The sequence below is a fragment of the Mustela lutreola genome, chromosome 13 (assembly GCF_030435805.1).
Source record: "Mustela lutreola isolate mMusLut2 chromosome 13, mMusLut2.pri, whole genome shotgun sequence".
Taxonomy (NCBI): domain Eukaryota; kingdom Metazoa; phylum Chordata; class Mammalia; order Carnivora; family Mustelidae; genus Mustela; species Mustela lutreola.
In genome coordinates this window covers 9,098,844-9,121,142 of record NC_081302.1, presented here as the reverse complement: position 1 = coordinate 9,121,142, position 22,299 = coordinate 9,098,844, and the positions used below count along the sequence as shown (strand labels likewise).

The 22,299-nt window shown below is 38.1% G+C and overlaps 1 protein-coding gene and 1 long non-coding RNA gene across 3 annotated transcripts in view; both read right to left on the bottom strand.

Annotated features, from left to right (window-relative positions):
• Positions 1–22,299, bottom strand: part of FGF14 (fibroblast growth factor 14) — a 609,423-nt gene that overhangs the window by 537,696 nt on the left and 49,428 nt on the right. The gene's annotated exons all lie outside the window — the stretch shown is intronic.
• Positions 3,159–22,299, bottom strand: part of LOC131813521 (uncharacterized) — a 60,260-nt gene continuing 41,119 nt past the window's right edge. Inside the window, exon 3 of one of the 2 annotated variants that reach the window (XR_009346853.1) lies at positions 3,159–4,662. This is a non-coding gene — a long non-coding RNA (uncharacterized LOC131813521). Of the gene's footprint in view, positions 4,663–20,472; positions 20,788–22,299 lie in introns of those variants that run through there. The other variant, XR_009346852.1, reaches the window with a different exon arrangement.

The following is a 22,299-nucleotide window of genomic DNA, read 5'->3' as shown; positions in this document are numbered from 1 at the left end:
TGTAAAGTAGTCAGCAAAATCCTCAGAACACAGCAACCAACCAATGAATGGCCATTTTTACATTCTCCCAGATCAGGAGAGAGAGAGCAGTTCTAATGATTACATTCTGAACTGCTCCATTTTCTAATTATTTTAATATCTCAAGGCCCCAAAAGACATAGTTCCAATTTATGCAATTTAACACAGATATTGACATAATCCCAATACTTTGTACCCCAAATAGAAATGTCATTCTACTCCATTACATGTATGCATCATCAGCTTGCATTTATTAGCTAAACGTTTGCTTCATTATTATACATTCACATTTTGCTAGGCCCTGAGGACAACAGCTCATGATGCTGCTGATGTGTGCCTGCACACACACCCAAAATGGCACAGAAAACCAGGACAGCGAGACGAAGCCAGGCTTGTTCGCAACGTGGGACCAAAAGCAAAACGCACTCCACTGTTTAAAATAACTGAACCCTTCCTTTGATCACTGTATCAGAGAGGGACATGACAGCATCATTCCTCCTGCCATCTTTAGGAACAAGGTGAAGTAAAAATAAGTAAAACACAGCATGATGAACATAGCTACATGAAATGCACAACGAAGGATGCTCAGGGCTCAAATGAGTTTTTCGTGTATAATTGATTAAAGGAGGACAGCAGCAAGACAGTTTGGAGCAGGCAGCACAGTATCCTCGTCTCATAAATGAGGAGACTGAGGAGGTCTGCTGAGTGTATGTGAGGAGAATGAACACTAGGGAAATGCTTCCCTATGGAAAGAAAAGTAACTTCCGTAGATCAAATCCCGCAGAGCAGACAGGCAGCTGGCATGATGGAAGAGAAAGGTCACAGAAATAGCAACCAGCACGACATCCAGTGTAATAAATATTTGTGTGAGAACTGAAATAAGTGACCTGAATTCTAGTCACGGGTCTGACCAAACACTCCTTGAATGAGCTCCTTCACCTCTTTGGTCTCATCGCAATCAGTAGGTTCCACCAACGCACAGACGTATCAGGTGGCTGACGGTAATTTGGAAGGGGAGGGAGAAAAAGAAAAGAAAATTTTCTAACTTTCTTGTGGGAAGACTCATGGGCCTGTTTTCTAGGATATCAACGCCTAGAGGTCACATTCTATTTCAATAAATAGAAATTAAACGGGGACTCCTGGCTGGCTGAGTCGGTAGAGCACGGGACCCTTGATCTCAGGGTCCCACGCTGGGTGTGGAGAATACTTAAAAATACAATATTAAAGGGACGCCTGGGTGGCTCAGTTGGTTAAGCGGCTGCCTTTGGCTCAGGTCATGATCCCAGCATCCTGGGATCGAGTCCCACATCGGGCTCCCTGCTCAGCAGGGAGCCTGCTTCTCCCTCTGCCTCTGCCTGCCGTTCTGTCTGCCTGTGCTCACTCTCTCTGACAAATAAATAAATAAAATCTTTAAAAATAATAATAAAATAAAATAAAATATTAAAAATAAATAAAATTTTTTAAAAGAAAAAAAAAGGAAACTCTTGCAAAAAAGGGTAAGAATGAACAGTTGACTGCCCATTAACTCCAAAGAAAATGAATTAGTGAAGCAACAGAAGTAAACCTGCCATTATTCTGAGATGTCATTTTATGTTAATATCTTTAAAATACATCTTAAATCTAGGATAGCATTTTTAATTATCACAGATTTTATTGACTCATGTGTGTGTCTCTGTGCGTCCATGTGTGTCTGTGTGTGTGTATGTGTGTGTGTCATTAATGAGAATCCAGAAATGCAAAATAGTGAGGATCCCTTCTGCCACATTTGTAAAGCTGAGGGAAAATTCCATTTTCCCAGAATTTAAGGCTGCAATCCATGACTTCTCCAAAAGAGCTTTACCAACATTTTCTTTTTTTTTTTTATAAATTCAACTGCTGTGCATCATGTCCTCAAATATATCATCCACAGATGATGACTAACTCCGAGCAGACCTGTCTCTTCCCAAGGGCTGGTAGAAATGATGCCATCCTTCTTGACAGTTCTAAGTATTTCAGTCATTAATAATAATTTTTACATATAAGTTTCTTAACATTTATAAAGAACCCCCCCCAATGCCTTGCAAGTTAGATAGCTTTACTTTGCATATATATTTTAAGCATCAGTGAAGAGACATTTTCAGTGATATTTCTCAAGAAATAGCTCAGTTATAACCAAATGAGAAACAGGGCTGGAAGTCCTGACTTTTGAATCTCTGACCTGACTGTCCCATAATGCTTCTAGTTGAGTAGTGAGACAACTTAAAGCAGATTACCACACAAAGGTCTTATGAAGATAATTCTATTTATGGTATTTCTAGAAACATTACCAGTTCTATGTGTCAAACTATGTAAAATTTAGGAACTAGATTATCATATTGCACTAAGTAAGTCTTGGGATATCCAACATGCCACCCACGGGCCATATGAAGCTTTCAAATTTGAGAAGCCATATATATATCAGATTCATTCCAAAAAGTAAAACTTCCCTTCTACCTTAACCCAACATGGCTCTCACATATGTGAAATGTTTATTGTTTGAAAACACATCAAGGTCCATGATTTGTAACTAGAAAATCAATTTGCATCTGTGAGAATACGACCCATCGATTTGTAAGCAAGGTAGATGAGCCTTTATTCCAAATAAAGGAGAACAAATCTACAGAACATTCCAGTTCAGGGTTGATTTGTTAATATATTAATGATTAGCACTTAACCATGCAATGGTGTATCAAAGCTTAAATAAAAAATAAAAGATCCCACACTCTCCTGATTCAGGACCAGTTTTTTTGAGAGGTGGCTCCAAAAAGTTGCCTAGCTCAGGGTCAACTGTTAATATACCAAAGATTAAGTAGGAGTCAAAGTTTACATCGTTGGTCTTACACCAAGTGCCTTGCTACACCGTTTTCTTCGAACTCAATGAAAATCAAAAAGATGGAAGTTACACAAAAAGAGGCCCCTCAGCCTGAGTACAGTAGGAACACAAAAGCACTGCCAGAGATATTCAGCATGATTCCTGTTTATGATTTCCTGTGTTCTAATGACAGGAGATGTAAACAGTTACCAACCAGTTACCAAAAATACTGAACCCAGTCAGAAAGGACACGAAGAGTCTGGGAGTGAATAAACAATGCTTCCCTCCAAACCTGCTGTTGTCCATTCAGTGCCAACATTTGGTCCCTGACAAAAAAAATGTCCTTTCTGAGATACAATTTGGCCATTTGTTATGTTAATATCCAGTATGTGAAGGGCTCTTCCTATCAGAGAAATCACCCAACAGCCACCACAGGATGTTTCTTATTTTGATGACTGAAAGGTACATGCTGGGTCTGGAGGAGGGAGCCATTGATTTATTTTCACCACTTTTCCCTGGCTGACAGCAATTTAAAAGAGAAGGAACAAGCCAGATCACTCATCTGCCTGCTTGGCATGCCTGGTAGTCATGGGAGCCCACATCGAGGCCATCTGTTCAGGTCCCAGCCTCTCCAAACACACACAGAAAGATGATGTTGAAAGGGGTGTGCTCTAGCCCTGCTAATGAGCCACCTGAGGTAAACCAGAAGACCCAGCCTGAGCTGTGGACCAACTCAGCCTCTCTCAGCAGTCCAGTCCAATCAAGTCATAGATTTGAACCGGCCAATTATCTTTAAATCGATTTGCCTAAACAAATGTTAAGTTGATTCAAATATTTCTGGCTCAGTCCTATCTCATAGACATGTTGGCAGGTAGATCCAGTCAATCAATTGAAATGCACCTTGCACACAACCTACAAAATGAGACCAGCCTCAGAAGACGTCATACTCAGCGCTTGCCTGATGGTGTTTTAGTGTACTTTCAAACTCAGCTCTCACATGCCCCTAAATTACTGCAGCCAGAAAGGCTGTCTGCAACAAAGCATGCAGAAGATGGCCACTCTTCCGAAATAGCAGAGTCACATAGCTCTACTCCGTGAAATAAAACCAAACGGGATGTTCTCTCTTGCCTCTAACATCACCCTGTTGCACAAAGACTCATGATCTATTTTAGAAAACTGCCAATCATGACAGATTAAGTTGGGATACAAGAATGCATTGGTATAAGGTTTTTGTGATCAGAGTCCTAGCCTCACATTTCATGTACAGTATTTATAAACCCTACTGGAAATAATTTAGCTTTCTAAAATATTTTGAATTTTGCTTTTTTGTGCCCTAGAGTATGTCTTGCTTTTTAAATTATCTTTGAGATGATCATGTGAAGGATGTCCTAGATTTTTCAAAATAACTCATTATGATAACAAGCAAATTTCTGGGCTGTACGGCCATTTAGCAATTCTGTTGGTTGCTCCCCTCCATCCCCAAGAGAGCTCCCATTTTTAACCCTCGCTGACACGTGAAGCCACCTTCGTGAAGATATGTAATACCATGTCTGACTAGAAGCCACAGTGTTAGAGTTATAATCACATCTGCTTTCTTTTTTTCTTTTTTCTTTTTTTTGATCTCCACACCTGCTTCTACCTAAACCTACTTTCCCATCGATGCCCATCCAGATCCCATTCCTTCAGGGGCCTTCCTATATCTCACTACAGAAAAAGTAATTCATGATGACATCTTAACACTTTATATCTCTCAGTTTAGATATCTGCATTTCCAGCTGGGCTCCTTGTTTTGCATAGCTGAGTCTCGGAAGATACTGCAGAAAGACAGAACAACACCATTATAGACATACTAAAGTACCATAATGTTAACCTTCATTTCACTGTTCTTTGATAATTTCCATACAATTTTGTATTATTTTTCCCTGCTGAAACTCCACTTGGTTGGATTTTGAACCTCATGGATTTTCTAAATTACCTGTAGACAAGGTGTCTATCTATCTATACATCAATATATTCCACATATAACCATAAGGCATCTCAATAAGATCAATATTTTGCTAAGGGCAAATAACTTTATGTCTACTAAAATTATTTTAAGAAGCTGTGGTATATATAGATACATATTATGGTATATAGAGAGAAATCCGTCGATGGACATCCGTGCTCTTTCCATAGTTGAGCTATTGTGGGCATTGCTGCTATCCTTATCCCCACCAAGAAATGAGATGCGGGGCCAAAAATCTTAATAGAAAAGAGCAAGGTAAAACCCAAGTACCTTAGCAAACTCAAGATAAAAAAAAAATAATACTAATCCAGTCAAAAAATGAGAGGACATGAAGAGACATTTCTCCAAAGAAGACAAACAAATGGCTAACAAAAACATTACAAAATGTTCAACATCACCCAGCATCAGGGAAATACAAATTTTAGCCCGTCAGAATGGCTGGAATTAACAAGTCAGGAGACAACAAAAGTTAGTAAGGATGTGGAGAAAGGGGAGCCCTCTTGCACTGCTGGTGGGAATACAAGCTGGTTCAGTCACTCTGGAAAACTGTATGGAATTCCTCAAAAAAGTTAAAAATAGAGCTACCCTACCAGCCAGCAGTTGCACTAGTAGATATTTACCCAAAGGATACAAACATAATGATCTGAAGGAGCACATGAACTCCAATGTTTATAGCAGCAATGTCCACAGTAACCAAACTATGGAAAGAGCCCAGATGTCCATCGACAGATATATCTATATACCCCACAATATATATCTATATATACCACAGGTTCTTTTTCCATTCATATATATATATATATATATATATACATATATATATATATCCATTCATATTATATATATATTTTATATATATGTATGGATATATATATGTATCTATATACACACACTCAGCCATCAAAAAAATGAAATCATACCATTTCCAACAACGTAGATAGAACTAAAGGGTATTATGCTAAGCAAAATAAGTCAATCTTAAAAAGACAATTACCATATGGTTTCACTCCTATGTGGAATTTAAGAAACAAAACCGAGGATCATAGTGGAAGGGGGGAAAAATTTAAGAAGATGAAATCAGAGAGGGAGATAAACCCTCAGAAAGTCTTAACTATAGGAAACAAACGGAGCGTTGCTGGAAGGGAGGGGCGTGGGGGGTGGAGTAACTGGGTGATGGGCATTAAGGAGGACACGTGATGTCATGAGCATTAGGTGTTATATAAGACTGAGGAATCACTGACCTCTACCTCTGAAATTAATAATATACTATATGTTAATTAATTGAATTTAAAAAATTTTTTAAAAACCCAAGTACCTACTAAAGGAGGACACCAATGAGAGACACTCCAATTTTCCCTGCAGGACTTAGAAAAAGCTCAGCAGTTGGAAGACCAGGTAGAAGGCAAGGAAATTGCATATTGGAGTAAGAAGGTTGAAAACAAGGGATATTTTAAATATAAGGAATATTTATTTTCCTGTGTCCTCACCTCCAACCCAACTTATTAAATAATGACCCATCCCTCATTCCTCCAGGAGTGTTGAGAAATATTCGATGGAATAATTTAGTCTGAGAATCTCAAAATTCTGGGACACTGGGGACAGTGGAAGGTGGGGTTGAGAAGACACATTCATGCCTTCCTCCTGCCAGCTCTAAGATGTCAAAAGCCTGACGTATGCTTCTTTAAAGGCAGACTAGAGGATCTAGCTCTACAGGTAATAGGGAAAGATGTGCACATAGTGACTTGGTCCCCAGTCAAGAATAATGTGGCTGGTCACAGAGAAGTTGAGCAATAAATAAACATGGCCTTTCTCACAGAGCTTCTCATCAGTGTTTAAGCATAAACACAAGTAGATAAGAAAGGATTACCAAACATTTGAGAAAAGTCTCCAAAGGGAAGAGAATAAAATAGGTAGATTAAAAAAATTGAAAATTTCAAATAACTGGTAATTGATATCATTGTAAACATGAGACATTGATCCATGAACTAAGACTAAAATGTCCTAAGAGAAAATAATAAAAGAAGAAAAAGTTCTTTGAAATAAAAAATATAAAATAAAGATTTTTTTTTTATCAAATAAGAGAATAACAAGATAAAAACATGGAAATTGGTTCCAAAAAAGAACAAAAAGACAAAGAAAGCACTTATAAACAAAGAAGTTTCCATATAAAGAATTAAGAAAATGGGCATCAGATTCTCAACATTAACTTTGGAGGCTAGATGATGACGGAGTGATTTCAAAATTCTCAAGAAAAAATAATTTTCATCCTAAAAGTCTGAACGTGGTAATTCATGACAGCAAAATTGTCAGTCTAGCATGAGGGTAGAGTAAAAACATTCTGGTACATGCACTGTCACATTTTTCATTTCTCAAGGAGTCACCAGAGTAAGGGGTGGTATGCGATCCCTATCATAACATAAAAAAAAAAAAAAAAAAAAAAATTAAGGAAATTCCAACATGGTAGCATGGACTACATAACTCATAGTAAACAAGAATGAAAAAAAAATAGAGCATGTAAAGGACATTGAGCATCTAGCACAGTCACATTCCATTTTTACTAGTTTGAAAGAAGGCAGATGGAGAGACAAGTGGAGGTAAAAGACACACTGAACAATGAAGTGGTCTACTTGGGTTTGGAAAAAAGATTAATACAATTTCACGGTACTTTGATCAGTTTGCTGTATAAATAAATAAATAAATAAATAAATAAATCAGAACAATAATATCTTTAGATTCCTGATATACAAAAATTCAAACAAATTCAGTCACTTGTCATTCTGTCCACTGAGGCATGGCTCTGAATGTCTTCCTAATTTTGTTTTTATTTTCAAATTGCTCCTAACGACACCTTTTTTTTTTGTCATTTTGACAAATCCCTTACAGGAAGTCAAGTAATTTGGAATTGGCAGCAACTGTACTCTGTACCAAAAGTTTGTGGGGGGCGCGCCTGGGTGGCTCAGTGGGTTAAAGCCTCTGCCTTCATCTCAGGTCATGATCTCAGGGTCCTGGGATCGAGCCCCGCATCAGGCTCTCTGCTCAGTGGGGAGCCTGCTTCCTCCTCTCCCTCTGCCTGCCTCTCTGCCTACTTATGATCTGTCTGTCAAATAAATAAAAATCTTAAACAAAAAAAAAAGTTTGTGGGTTTTTTGAAAGACAGCAAGAGAGAAACCAAAAAAGAAATGTATCACAGTTAATAGTTTTAACTTTGAGTCTCCTTCTAGTTACATATAGGATTATTAGCAATCCTTTGTCTTCACATCCTAGTCTCAGTGCAAACACACACACACACACACACACACACACACACACACTCCAAAGATGAGTGTTAATCAGTCCTAGAAGGCCCACAATATATGCAAGACTTTATCCTGAGTTTTTGTTATGCTTCCCAAAATATCTTCCAGCAATTCTCAATTACCTGGTGAGTCCTTTTGTCTATTTACCATTTTTCCTGATTCTGAAACAGTAACACACAGGATAGTTTTTTATATATGGAAAAGAATATAGTAACATATCCCACAAACCTTCAAATCAATGTATGGACCAAGAAGACTAATAAAAATACAAAGGGCCTCTTATGTAATAGTTAAAGCTCCGGCAAGAAGGTAATCGATTAAATTAGCATGATGAATGTACTATTGTGGGCATTCAGAGTCCTTAATAAAATGACAATCAGATTGACTCAAAAAAGTAAGAGTCTCCCATAGGTCTGTAATAGTTCAGTCAATTGAGTATTTATTAATTACCTACTGTGTGCTGAGCCCTGAATTAGATGCTGAGGTTTTTTTAAGATAAAATACGTGTTATCACCTTGCATCCTGTAGTAAGAAAATTAAATAAGTATCAGGTAGACACAGGAGTAAAGTAGAAGAACCTTCATGGAGGAGGTGCGGCTGAATTGCATATATGAGGCAAAATTAAGAAAAGTAAAGCGGAAAGACGTTTCCTCGAGCCTGAAGAGAAGGAAGACTTTTGTCTGTGAAACTGTCAACCAAAATCATGACAATTAGGGACACCACTTCACAGTTATTTCCAGACAATAAGAAAATATTGGAAACCACCTTGCCAGGGTATATTCTTGTTTCCTTTGAATGTGCATTGCTACTCACCCCCAGAGTTTTAGCCAAGCTGTGCAGAATTACCAGGTCATTGGGAAGGAGAGTGGCAGGAACATATCACACTTTTAAGAAGCTGAGCATCAAACAAGGAGAAATGGTATGGCAGAGAGTCTGGGCCCCTTTGAAAGGGCCAATGTTAGAATAGCTAGGGAGATAATAAGGGGGCTGGGTCCCACAGAAACAGGATAGGAAGTAATCCAAAGAAAAGGTAAGGGAATTTTTTTTATATGAGATTAGAGAAGAGTAAGAGGACAATTATTTAATTTATGCAAATAGAAAAAGAAAAGCATTCCATTATGAGGAGACAAATTTATTTTAGAGATCCTGTGCCGTTCCAAATGACGCAAAGAAGACAGATGCAAAATATCCATCCATCATCTCTTGGATCCAACCCTTCCTCATTCAGTAAACATTTTAAAGTGCAGATTGGGTGTTTAGTACTATGAAGTTTAAAGGACACAAACATGTAGAGCTCCTTCCTTTAAGGTGTTCTTGATGTATAATTAAAGGCTGTTCTTCTCCCCTGCCCCAACCTAACCCATGGTCAGCTCAAAGCAAGAAGGCTGACAAAGCTGCTATTTGAAATATTTTTATGATTGAAAGGACTACCTTCCTGCAAGGTTCCCAAGACAGGGCATTTTTCAAGACCGTTTCATGTCCTTCTAACTATGAATAAAAGGCAGGAAGCTGACACAAAGATATGCTATTACTTTTTTTTTTTTTTAACTTGAAATTGCAAAATGATTAAAGCCACCTAGCAACAATAGTTGACCTATTGAGGAAGAAAACCAGTTAGGTGCCAGGCAGAGATTGTTGTGGGGATATATTTAGAAAGGTCCCCCAGGACTATTTGCATCTGTGTCTGAGATTGTTTTCTCTTTCTCCCTTGTCTGTTATGAACCCATCCGTAACTCCATGTTGCCACCCACGCTGACCCTGCCTCAATATGGACTCTCATAAATCATAGGGAGAAGCATCTTCACTCACTCGTTGAAGTTTTTGGTAATTCAAGCAGGAAAACAGTGGTTTGGACACTTCTAAGGCATCCCCTTAAAGTGTATAGCCAGAACTTACAAGGCAGTTTGTGCTTCCATCTTTCAGTTAATTGAGGCCTAATGATTCACGTGGCACTCTTCTACTAGGGGATATAAAAGACAACGGAAAGCACGCTATGGTTTAACTTCCAGCTCCAAGCCCGGAACCTCCTGAGCAGTCTCTGCACTATGGAGCCCCTGGAATGGTTTTCAAATACAAAAGGCAGGAGAGGCGTTTGGAAATACTTTGCACGGGGCTCAGGGCTTTTCTGAATTTGCCATGAACTCTTGTTCTGGATTTTAGCTTTCTCAACTTCAAAAATAAAAGGAAGATGGGCACAATTAACTCGACACTTTATGATTCTACCTGTGCCCCAGTGACCGTATCTACTCCAGAACGTGTAAGCCTGCCGACAATGGCAATGGCAAACTGTATAACCATTCCTGATACCTAACATGCTGATCTATGACTCTGTACCATTGAGATAACTCAGACAGAACAGGAAACCAGTAATCAAGACTAGTGACAGCTCAAGGAACAAAATAACATAGAATCACTCTAAATCGTTAGGAATCTAGCTAAAAATGGTGAGGGCTTTCCAAATTTCATCTTCCGCCAAGTCCTAAACCCATCCAAAAACACCAGTGGGGGACAAAATGGGTCAAAGGGCACATTCTGGAAGTGTGAAAATTAATAAGGGGAAACCTCACTAAAATTGAGTGAGGAGGTTTGGGTAGGGGTAGCCGTCACACCCCACCACGGGCAGTCAACTGCAGGCCCAACAGGAAGTGACAGATCGGACCTTACACAGACTTGGTCCTGCAAGTGTCTACTACTCTACTATCCCAGTAGGAGGAAGAGATGCTTCCCTTATGCTCTCTGCCCTGCATCATGGTTCAGCCAATGAGAAGCCACTATATTTCAAACTCCCAGTTTACTCCAATAGACGTTCAGCTTACAGCAGCCTTCTTAACTAATGCTTTGCTCTCTGAAATAGTGTACCTCTCCTTTGTTCTCCAGACCCACCTTCCCTTTCGCCACAGCTTGTTGTCCCAATTACAATTCTTTTTTATTCCTGAATAAACTCATTTTTTTGCTGGTAAAACAACTGGCAGTTTGTATTTTTAAAATAAAAGATATTTCAAAAGATATTAATAAAAGATATTTCCATACGGGAAAAAATAAGGTCAAAATTGAGAATTTTGCTCACTAGGCTGCTTTTCTTAGCCTAAAGTATTTTCTTCTGCAGGGATGTAAGTATTTGAATAAGAATTAAAATTAGAAATCAAAGCTACTGCTCTCCAATGTTTTCAAATACAACATTAAAACAAAATTAGTAAATATAGTAAATAAAAAGCTCAGGAAAATAACCCAAGCTGGAGTTCATTTACACTGCAATTACTGGCAAAACTTCCATGAAGGATACTATTATTGAGAGAAAGCTGGTTCAATTTGTCTCTCAGGTATCAGTGAGTCCATTCATAAATCTATCCGACCAAGTATCAGAGATAATAAGAGCTTAGAGGAAGGGTAATTGCACACACAAAAAGGTTTGGAAGAACAGCGGTGTGGAGGCAGTTATGATTGCAAAAGAGGGAAGTGGTCAATTCTCCTGGGAGATGGACAGACACCAAGCATTCCAGGCAGACAAGGATGGTTGCATCATAGTAAGTAGCAGCCAATGGATGAGTTATTTTAGGCACTGGGAGTGGCTCCTTGGAGCTTAAGCATGGATTTTAATGGCAGTTATTGCAAGACCTTTGAGGAAAGACCTATTCTGCCAAGCTAAGACGTTTAGATTCCACAACTAAAGGGATTTAAACAGACATATCACATAATCAGATTTGCCTTCAGAAAGAAGGCAACTGTACTAGTGGCATGGAGAATGGAGTGGAGGGGTGTGATATTAGAGACAGTCACATGCAAAAGTGATGGCTTTCAAACTAAATTTAAGTGACCCCTTTCTACAAATTTTATGGGTCAAACCTACTAACCACAGCTCTCACATTCTCATATTGCCTCCTTAGAAGCATAGCGAAATCTAAACATATTTTGAAGGTTAGTGTTTTTTAGTATACTATTGGATTTCCTTAGCTGGAAAAACAAAAGTCACTCAAGGCTGACATTAAGAAACATTCCTTGAGGGGATGTTTTGATCATTCTAACCCAATGTTTCTCTGATTATACTATTGAATACAATGTAGTTAAGCTTCTGCCAGGAAAAAATTCAAATAACCATATTCTCTGCCTTGTGTTTTTCATACTCTGTCACAGAAATATGGAGTGCTTTTTAAGCTGATTATATAATTCACAGCAAGATCTGTTCCATTCTTAGTTATCAGTAAAATTATTAAGTTAGCAGCTGCAATCCACATTTTTTCTATTTCTATCAGGAAAGAAGGAACGAAATTCATCACTTATAAAATGATCTTCCATGAATAAATTATCCTGTGGGTATAATATTTTTAAATTCCCTCATACCTATTAAAAATTGAAATTAATCAAATCACTTGGACATCAGAATGTTTTAAAAGATAGATATTGTCAAAATGCAATGATTTCTGGTAAAGATTCCTTAAACCTCTTAAGTCTTCTGAATTCAAATAGAATCGCTTCCTTAAAGAACTTCGTAAGCCCATCAGCCACTGAAATTGTAACACGTGTTGCTTCTGGATAAAAAATACTCATGTTTGCCCAATTGGGCAAAATACAAATTAGATGTGTAACACACAAACAATGGCTATAGCTAGAGTAGTGATTTGAAAATTATATTTTGAAAAAAATCAAACTGGCTTTCTTTTTAAATAGAATATAATCTGTAAGTATTTATTAGTTCATTGATTTAGACTTACACTCACATTCTCTTTGGTACGTCAGCCTGTCAGTTTAGTCCACTTTGACAGTACTTGGGCACTCTCACTCCACGTTAGGTTCTGGATGTACAGAAAACTTATGGCACAGAAAGACATCATTGCAGCATCACGTGCCTTGCAATGTGAAGGGCTAGAACAGCCATGCATGAGCCCTATCTGGTGGCTCAAAGAAGGCTTCCTGGAGGAGTTTGATACAGGTGTGAGAAGCTTCCAGGTACAGAAAGGTGTGAAGGGCTCTTTATTTAGATGGTCATGTCTGGCTAACACACAAAGGCATGGAGCAGCACTGGTGTGGAGCAAACCACTGGCAGCATCCAGTGTTCCTGGAGCATCGGATGATGTATGTGGAACCATGGGAGAAGAGGCTATGGAAGTAGGTGGCACCCGGATCTTGGATGCTCTAGAACCAAATACTTGAGGCTGGCTCACTCTCCCAGAATAGAAGGTGAGAAAATTCTACTGACTTCCAGGTGAGGATCCTACTAACATAACTTCTGCTTTATGGTCTTAATTTCATTAATAATGTGCTCTGAACCTCTGGGGAAAAATCACTTAGCCTTTCAATGTCCCCTTTCCCTTTTGAGAGATACCCTATCAACTTACTGAGGTATATTGAAGAGGTAAAAACAATAAGTGAGTACTTTGCAGAGCTTAACCACAATATTAGTTAAAAGTATTATGGTATTTTTTTAATTGTATTTTTTTCAGTGCTCCAAAATTCATTGTGCACCACACCCAGTGCTCTATGGAATACGTGCCCTCCATAATACCCACCACCAGGCTCACCCAATCGCCCACCCCTCTCCCCTCCAAAACCCTCAGTTTGTTTCTGAGAGTCCACAGTCTCTCATGGTCTGTCTCCGATTTGCCCCAACTCACTTCTCCTCTCCATCCTAATAGTAATTATTACGCATAGAGTGAGCCACCCCAGGTAAACAAGAATAATAAGCACATACATTTTATAAGATATGTGGACAGCATTATTTATATGTATCTAGTTCTAGAATGACTTTATTTTTTTTAAACTTTTTTTTTTTAAAGATTTTATTTATTTGTCAGAGACAGAGGGAGAGAGAGTGCGCGAGCACAGGCAGACAGAGAGGCAGGCAGAGGCAGAGGGAGAAGCAGGCTCCCTGCCGAGCAAGGAGCCCGATGTGGGACTTGATCCCAGGACCCTGGGATCATGACCCGAGCCGAAGGCAGCTGCTTAACCCACTGAGCCACCCAGGCGCCCCAAGTGCTAGAATGACTTCATTGAACATAGCACCACTGTGGTCTGTCCTTTCCTCCTGTTTTTGAGATACAAAACAAGGGGAAGATAAGTGAGACAAATAAAAACTCCTCCCCATCCTCCAATTGATTTTTTTTTTTCCTCCTTTCCTTCCTTCCCCCACTGAAGTATACCTTCCCCCGACTCCTCATCCCTTTCTAAGGTCTAAGGCGTCTGTGGATATTTCATATTTTTATGTTGGTATAGATTTTTGCTATAGATGTTCCTCTTCCAGAGGCATTAATGTTTTAAATCACAGATCCATAGCCCCTATATTATCAGTAAAAATGTCAAAATTTCAAGGAGCTAGTATGAGGTCACTAGAAATTCATCAGGCTAATCTAACCCGATCTACTCTTATGAAACTCTTACTGGACACTACAAGAAACCCACAAAGATAATGTACAGCTGACATTAGAACATCATAGGTTTGAACTGTGCAGGACCACTTACATGTGGGTTTTTTTCAGTAAATACAAAACAGTACTGTAAATGTATTTCTCTTCCTTATGATGTTCTTAATTACATTTTCTTTCCTCTAGCTTAATTTATTATAAGACCATAGTATAGAACACATATAACATATAAAATATGTGTTAATCAACTGTTTAGTTTATCAGTAAGGCTTCCGGCCAACAGTAGGCTATTAGTAGTTAAGTTTGGGGGAGTCAAAAGTTATACACTCAGATTTTGGGCGGGGAAGTGGTTGGTGCCCCTAACCTCTGCCTTGTTCAAGGGTCAACTGTTTTCTTATTCCATCAGGGTTTCTGGTAGGATTTCTCCTGCCCTTGCTTGGGACCAAAGAAAGAAACTGATCAAGAATACACTTGGTCAGTTGGAGTGATTCAACACTCAAGAGCCTTAACCAAAATATGTCAGTTAGTGGATTAATACCTCCAAGACAATGAGGGAGGGCATGCAACTGCAGTAATAACAATGATGAAGCATATAGTTCTCTACCACATTTCCTAAATTTTTTACTTTAATCTGTAAATTGAATTAAAATGTCTAATGATCAAATTTCTATATGACACAGAGATCCAAGAGATAAATACTGAAAAGTATTTTTAAATTACTCCAAAGCCTGAAATATTGGGTTGATATCAACAAGATAATTTTAATGACTACAAAAATATAAAATCCACCTTTAGAATCCAAAAGTTAAATTGTACGATAGATGAGACTTAATCTAAAGATGCCAAAAATTGGTATATTCATAAGGTGAAATGATATATAGCTATATATATGAACTATATAGCTATTATAAATATAATACATGGTATAACTATGTAATTGAAATTCAGAAAAATAAGTAACCCATTTGAGTCATATAGCTAGTAAGTAATAGGGGTATGCAGAGCCCAGGCCAATCTGCATTCAAACCTGGATAAAAATCCAGGTATTATGCACATTGCTTCCCAAGACAGAACAGAACTATATTTACTGACATGAAGAGACTTGGAAATAGATGACAGAGTACAGAGTCATATATAAAATGAACATGTGAGCTTATGATACACACATATAAAAATACATACAAGCACAAACATAATAGCTCATGGGAAAAGTCTTTAAGGTGATAAAAGTTTATCACCGGATGTTTCTGGAGACAGCATTATCTTGTGATTTTTCAATTATTTTTTTATCTGAACTTCCCAGTTTTTTATAGATTGTATAATGCTTGTATTATTAAAATGCATCATGCGAATAGCTGAGGCATTGCAGTGATCAGAATTTTAGCATTAGTCAGCAGTGTGACTCAGGTACTAAAATCATTAAAGCAGTTCCCATGTGTATTACAGAAGGGCCATGCTCAAATAGAGTAAGAGAGCACTTCCATATGTCTTGTGCTGATACTCAGAACACTGTTCAACTGAATATCCGAAGCAGGTAGCCAGGACAGTAGGAAGTCGGGAGACCACATCCTATGAAGAAAACCTAAGGAACTGAGCAGAGTTAGGGAATAAAAACAAAGGAGAAATCAAGGGGGAGAGATGATCATGGACCATCAAATGGGAGAGTTTAGAAGCAAAATTCTATGTTTTAAGTGTTATTCCAGAGAACAAACAGGATGAACAGATTCACCAGTCATTAAATATGGAGGTCCTTCTGGACACCAGCCCTATGATTGACCCCAGACACTTAACATAAGTCAAAACATCAGACACTGTCCCTAAAAAACTCACAGGTGAGTTTTGCATCATATTATTACAAATAGCTACATAAGAACATTGTGCAAAGTGTTCTGAAAAAAAGTACAGGTGCACCAGGAGCAAATGACAGGGCAGCTTGGCCTGGGTGTCACAGAAGATCTCTCTGAGGTGCAGAGGAGGTCATGTGCTAGCTGACACCTGCAGGATGGTTAGGAGTTGGCTTGGCAAGGAGGGGGCAATTCAAACTGCCCTAGCAACGAAACACACCTGAACGAGCTTATTTCAAGATTCAAAGTGACCAAATTGTCAACTTATGGTGATTCACTGGGGTCAGCTACCTTAAGTGAAATCTGGACTGAGAAAATCAGGTGGAGCTAGAGAGGAAATAGTCTCCTTTTGACCCAAAATTGGAATGAGATTGAAGGGTAGCTGAATATGCCACTCCAAAATATGCCATTTTGCCATCCTGATTATCTTGAGAGATAGACACTCAAAAAATAGCAAGTGCAGGGAGAGATTTTCTGTAAATTCCTCTTAACTCCTTAAATATTGATTTTCCAGAAGGAACTCAATTGTCATAAATCCTCTCCCCTGCAGTGTCACCAACCAAAGAGGACTGACACTTGTCATAGAAGAGGAGACTACAAATCAACACCACACCCAAGTAAACTTTGTCACACACCGTTATACCTTCTATCTCTTCTTCTGAGAACCTATTCATCTTTCCTAAATCTTCTAAGATGCCTACATCCTCCTCCTCTTTCCCTATTAGGATGGTATTTAAATCTGAATTCTGGTCTACATCTGAGAGTTACTTCTCTCCCTGTCTCCACCAACATGACTTATACGTGTTAATTAGCTTGTTTTTCTCTTGTTAATCTGTCTCTTATTATGGGGGTCTCAGTTAAGAACTCTGAAGAGTAGAGGGAAAATAATTTTTCGTCTACAGGATCATGGATCTCTGATTTGTCATGGATAGGGAGTTCATTTTCAACACGTAGCAAAGGGAATTGATGCATAAAAATATAAACAGTTATGAGACTCCCAAGGGCCAATCTATACCTATTTAAAAAACAAAAACAATGAATACTGTTACACTGAAAAGAAATAAAAAATTTAAAAAAATACAAAACATTTTAATAACTAAGGAAATGATAGGATGCAGTAATATCTCTAAGAATGCAGATAACCTTAACTAATCTTAACTGGGTAATAAAATGTAATCTGATGACATCTCAAGAGGATGTATGAATGGGCTAAATGGGCAGGAAATTCACAGATTGGCTTTGATGTGAGCAAGTATAAAATTATACATGTATGCAAAATAATTCAAATGTCCCTTGTAGAAAGATGAGTTCCAAGAAATCAGTCATAGCTAAGAAAAGGATCTAAAAGTCAAATATTCCCTAAAAATGTGTTACTACAATTAAAAGAGCTTAGCAAAGGCTAAGTGACCCCAAATTTTGACATATGTAAATAACCTTTCTTTAAGGCACAGATGTCTTAAAAGATGGGCAACCTTGAGAGATAGTATGGGATGCAGCACGAGGGAAACTGAGTCTCATGTGGTTTGAAGCAAAAAAAAAAAAAAAAAAAAAAAAAAAAATACCAAAGATTAAATAGAAAGAGCAAATGCAAACAAAAAAATCTAAAGGTAGCAAGCATGAGCATGAAAAGAATTACAGAGGTAATCAAGAAAAATCAATATGAGATAATGCCAAAGGTAGTTTTATTCTAGAAAATTGCTTCTCAAAATATGGTATTTTTGTGATGCATCAGCATTACCTGGGAACTTTTAGAAATGCAAAACTTCTCTCAAGCCCTCAGATCTACTGAGTGAGACCTATTGAATCAGAAACTCTGAGGGCCCAATACTCTGTGATTTAATAAGCCCTCCAGGTGATTCTTTTGAACACTCAAATTTGAGAACCCTTACTCTAGAGACCAACAGCCTTGAAAATACCATGAAACTTAAGAAGAGCAACCTCAACCCCCAGGTCTGGAGAGTTAACTGGGAAGCTGGGTTTGTAGATGGCCTCATCAGTCAAAGGGTCTTTGACATTCCTTTAGCAAAAAAAGTACTTCTTCAGCAATCTCCTCTTCCTCCAAACTTAAATACAGGCTTCTATCCTAATGCAGTGCTTTCCACAGGCTATGTCTAGACGAGTGGTTCTCAACTTGGGCCATTTTGCCTCTCAGAGAATGGTTAGCAAAATGAGAGACATTTTTGGTTGTCAAAACTGGTGGAATGGAGGGATGCTAATGGGAAGAGGCCAAGGATGCTGCTCAACATCCTACAACACACAGGACAGCGCCCTCACAATAGCTATGCAGCCCAATAAGTCCGTAGTCTGCTCTTGAGAAACTCGGAGGTAGATCATTTGTCATGAGAACAGAACTCACATGAAACATCATCTACTTTCTCCTCCATTCCTCCAACCCAAATTGGTTCCACTAAAATTTGTGAAATCTTCATTCCATTGTTAGAGTCAATCCCCCTTTATATTCAAACCTCTCCATATCTACCCTCCATCTACTCATCTTAATGATATATAGTTTTCTGAAGTGATAGAAGCCTCTTAGGGGCAACTTCCATGTCAACATTCATTCTGTCACTTAAAGATCCCAAAAGAGAATTGATGTCTGCTAGTAGTCTTTTCATTTCTTCTGACTTAAACACGTTATATAAATAAAGAGTTTCCATAATAATGCCACTTGGTAGGGAATTGTAAAAATTGCAAATTCTCATTCCACAAAGATAATAGAAAATAAATATCTCTACAGAAACAGAGGTTGTCTTTTTGGTTTGTTTTGTTTTTGTTGCTTTGGCTTTTGTTGTTGTTGTTTTGCTTTGTTTTGCTTTGCTTTGCTTTGTTTTACTTTTTATCAACAGAAATTTCAATGCCAGGAAGCTGAAGAGTTGACTTTTTCTAGGAATGAGTTAAAAGCCCTAACCAGATCTGATTCCTTGGTTTTACCTAAATATAACATACTATGAACCCATAGGTTTGGGTTAAATTCTGAGCACTCTACAGGAATTTTCAATGCAACAAATCTACAAAGTATCTTAAAAATAGTACCTCTATTAATCATCAGTCCCACGGAAATAATAAACCCTACTTTTCTCCTCCAGAGTGTACACCAAGTGATATTAAGGATATATATATTCTAAATTATGACCTACTGTTTTCAGATACAAACTTGAGAAGGGAATGGAAGCAACAGTGAATATGGACAATAGGTGACCTATTAAAACCACATGCTTGTGAAAATATTCAGTAGCAGTGAATTCATGCTGTATGTACCAAAGCCCCATGTGATAGCATGCAGCAGGAAGTTTAATTTGCTTGCCTTTTCATCTGAGCGCAGAGGCCGGCCCCACATGTTATACCAGAACCACCTGCAAAAACCTACCTCTCCAAAGGGCTTAAAGAAGTTGGGGTGTTGGAAATTATCCTTTGAGCTCATTTTGAGCAAAGCAAATTCATCTCTTTATAATTCCAGCCTAAGTAGAAATTCTGACATCTCTCATTTTTAACCAGCTCTATTTTCTGGTATCATATTGCTAACTTATATATCTTCCCCAGCAAATTACAAAACTTACTGGAACATGAAGGTCCTCTTTATATTTAGAAAAATCAAGCTGGTGTGTATGCAGAACATATAAAGGGCCAATCAAAAAGAAAGACCATGACTTGTAAAACACTGTAAAAATACAGTCATAAATATAATAAAATTATACCCAATTTTAAAAATCTGAGTCACTGAATATTCCCCAAATTTCCCTTTAGAATCTTAAAACAAAACAAAAGTCGCATCTTCTTCCTAGTCTTTCTCTAGTTAGATGTTATTTTCTCCTCTCACAACTATATTCAAATCATATTCTTTACACAATTCTACAATGTCTTAAAATCATGTTTAACTAGTGTTTCATTGGAAATCTTCAGAGAATATTTCAGCTGATTAAACGGGTTTGGGGGTGTATTAGTTATGGGTAGCAAACTGCTACAAAATTTAGTGGTTTCACAAGAAATATACTCTTAACTATAGAGAATAAATTGATGGTTGCCAGGGGGGAGGTGGGTGAGGAGATGGAAGAAATAGGTGATGGGGACTAGTGAGTACAACCTATTGTTAGGATTGTTGAATCACCATATTGTACACCTGAAACTAATATAACACTGCATAATGTTAACTATCCTGGAATTAAAATGAAAAACTTAATAAAATTACTATGAAGTTTAGTGGTTTAAAACAGCAAACATTTATTATCTGACAGTTTCTGTGGGTCAGGAGTCCAGGAGTAGCTTAGCTGGGTGGTCCTGACTCAGAATCTCTTGCGAGGTTACAGTCAGGTTATCAACCAGCTCCGTGGTCTTCTTAAGGCTTCATGAGAACAGAAAGGTCCACGGCCAAGATGGTGCACTTCAAGGCTATTGACAAGAGCCCTCTATTCCCCAACATGTGGGTCTTATCCCAGGTCACCTAAGGGTCAACAGGCATTTGACCTCCCTCAGTACGAGTAATCCAGGACAAAAGAAGAAAAGGGAGCCAGGTTACCTTTTATAACCTAGTCTCTGAAGTCACATTTAGTCATTTTTGCTTTCATCCTATTCCTTATAAATCACTACATCCAGTCCACACTAAAGGGAAAGAAATTAGGCTCCACCATTCAAAGGAAGTGTCAAAGAACCTCTAGACATATTTCAAACAACCACAATGGACAAAGCTTGAATTCAAGTCCCTCTTTTGACATTATTTCCTCAGGGGGAAAAAAAGTGCTATAATTACCTGCAAACATATATTTAAAATGTAGCTTTTTTGTAAGGATAATACACCCTGTATTGTGTAACTATGTCTAGGAAGTTGCCAAATACCATAATGTGTTATTGAGACTTTTAAACTTGAAAACTAGAAGTTTATAGTTATCACTTAGCACTGTTACAAAATAATCAATATCTCTATGTATACATACACATGTCCACTTTATTCCAACAATATAATTTGAAAATTAAAGTAACTACAGAATACCAACAGGGTTCTCGAGAACATAACAGGATTGGATGACTCATAGATGAAAATGGGGGGAAGTTAACTACCAAGGAGACAAGCTGTTTTAGTAGTTCACAGATCTTGTCTACATTTAATCATACACTAGAACAAGTCCATCATTAGCCATCCGTGATCACATAATCTAGGGCTTCTTTTAAAAGACAGTGAGTAAAATAATGTGTCTTTAGGAGTTAAAGTTTTCCTCTCAAAATATCCTCTCTTATTATAGATTACTCTAATGCCCACCTCCTTTCCATTCTCTCTTTCTAGCTTTCCTGTCCTGAAGGAAAGTATCTTGAACAATAAGAGCTTAGATTTACTTTCTTCCTCTATAAATGCCACATGAAATTCTGGTCCAAATTCTAAGATGTCTTGCCTAGAATAACTGGAGTCCAGTGTTTTGTTCACAAGGAATCAGAAACTATCATATCAAAAAAAAAATGGCAATATACCTGGTAAGAACGTATATTTTACTTATGAAAAATAACACATATAGCCCATGAAAGCAAGAACAATACATTCAGGTTGCTAATAGACTTCTTTTTCTATCCTTCCATATATTGTCTCTCGATCTCTTGCTGGCCCTTATCACCATCCAGGTCTTTCACTACTGGCGTTATGTAAGGTTCTGCATATGGTCCCTCCTCTTCTTATTTAAAGTGCTTCCCGTGGTGGTCTTGTCAACCCCTGTGGTTTTAACACCAGCTACATGTGACCACTCCCAAAGCTGATCCCAGCTTCTCCTCCTCAGCTTCTGACACAGATATCCAACTGCCTCTTGGGAAGTCCCAGAAGTCCTTAAAACTCAAAATATCCTCACCTAAATGTTATCTTCTCCACAACACCTTGTCCTTGGGTACCTTCTGGCACAACTACCCTGAATTCAAGCTTCCCTCTCACACCTCCATGTCCCCCATATTCAATCCGTCACCAATACTTGCTCAC